This window comes from Nematolebias whitei, chromosome 8 (assembly GCF_014905685.2).
Source record: "Nematolebias whitei isolate Nwh7 chromosome 8, NemWhi1, whole genome shotgun sequence".
NCBI classification, from domain to species: Eukaryota; Metazoa; Chordata; class Actinopteri; order Cyprinodontiformes; family Rivulidae; genus Nematolebias; species Nematolebias whitei.
Window position 1 is genome coordinate 24,488,434 of NC_056505.1, and position 1,994 is coordinate 24,490,427.

Consider the following 1,994-nt stretch of genomic DNA (forward strand, 5'->3'; position numbering starts at 1 on the left):
CCCCCCCCCCCCCCCCCCCCCCCCCCCCCTCTCTCCCCCCCCCCCTCCCCCCCCCCCCCCCCCCCCCCATCAAACTCTTCCCCTTTCCATCCTCCCTGCTGACTCAGGTAGCTAACACAATGAGGACTTCAGCGACAAGACAAAAAAATAAAAAAGGGAAAGAAAAGCCATTTATTAACCGAATGGAGAGATTGTGTGGGTGCGTGTGTGCGTGTGCGTGTGGGGCGTCAAATTTTCAGTGGCTGATAAAGAAACGAGTCTAAGTTGACGGGATGGAGGAAGAAGAGGAGGATGATGATGATGAGGGGGTGCAAGGGGAGGCTGCAGCCCACCCCGCCACTTTAACAAATATATAAAGTCGGCTTCAACTTGAGGGGCGTCATTTACAAACCATGAAGCACACATCAAAGCATCCACCTGACAAACCCCACCACCTAGATCCCTTCATGCCCCCCCCCCCCCCCCCCCCCCCCCCCCCCAATCCCTTTTTTCCTCCTCCTTCCCGCCCGAGCTGTCTGTCATGGCGCGGCCCAGCTAATTTGAGTTCATTGGATGCAATAAGTTCTCTGAGCTCCAGCTCCGTCTTTGGGTGGAGGTAATGAGGATGCAGGGGGCTGCAGACCCCCCCCAGTAATAACAACATGGATCTTATTCTCACCCCACGCGCTCATCCTCCGAGGGCTGCGTCCACATGATGAAACTCATCTATAATGTGTGATTTAATATCGCCGCGCGCGCGCCTCTTCCTCACATTTAAACCCAAAAGAGGAGAGACGGTGTGCGTGTGCGTGTGTGTGTGTGTGTGCGTGTACAGTTTTTTATTTGATTTTTTTATATCAAAGATTTTAATCCCCTCTGGGTTTTTATGAAAGAGTTTGTGCTTTGAAAAGTTTCTGAAAATTCAAACGTTTTATTTTATTTTTTATTTTTATTTACTTTAAAGTGACGAATTTAAATTTAGTTAAAAATAACTTATGTTTTATTTTACAATAAATAAGAAAAGACAAAAATAACGTGTTTCCAAAGGAGATTAAGAATCGAATCTACAATATCAACACTTTTTAAAAATATTCTTTTGTTTTAAGAAAACAAAGTTTTTCTTCTTTTTATTGGGTATTTATTTTTTGGTGAAGGCCCCCTCTCTGCCTGTCAGCTGATCGATACCTCCCATCTCCTGCCGTATTGGTTCGGGGGGGGGGGGGGTGGGGGGTGTCTTAACGCATTTGTGGGAATTCCTCGTTCTTTCGATGCGAAGACAAAATACAAAATATTGCTTCAAACACAAACAAACTTCGATTAATAAGAACTCGCCCCATGTAATATTTTTTAATCGATAATTAAACTTTATAGAATTATTATTATTATTATTATTAGCAGCCTGTGATGTTATTAACAACATAAATGCACTTTAAAGTAAAAAAAACCCAGTTGTCTGAAATGAGTTTTTAATGATCTAAAACAGGTCAAATATAATCATGAAACATGATTTTTATTTGCATGTTTAATGTTTGTGCTTTTATAATTAGTCAAACATTTTTATTGGATGTTTGGAAATGATTTGACAAATGTTTATTTTGAAATTATGAACAAATTAAAATCTTCAACTTTTTTTTAATGCATTATTCAAGATGTAGATGTTTTAATTGGTGGTATTTTATATCAGTCTGCGCAGCTCACAGCAAATATTGATGCTTATTTTACGACAAATATTCTTTTTAAATAAAAAAAAACATACAAAAGTGAACAAAAACAGCTCATTTGTTCATTTATTCCTCATTTTTAAACCTCAAGACTTTAATGAGTTTTATATTTGGACTACAGCTTGAGCTTTTTAATTTTATTATTATTATTTAGCTAAATATCTGAACACCTGTCCAAACGAAAACGTTTGGAGTGTTAAACAGACGAAGGCCCCGGTCAGTGTCCGACTGCAGCAGAGCCCCCTGGTGCCCCCCCCCCCCCCCCCCCCCCCCCCCCCCCCCCCCCACACACAC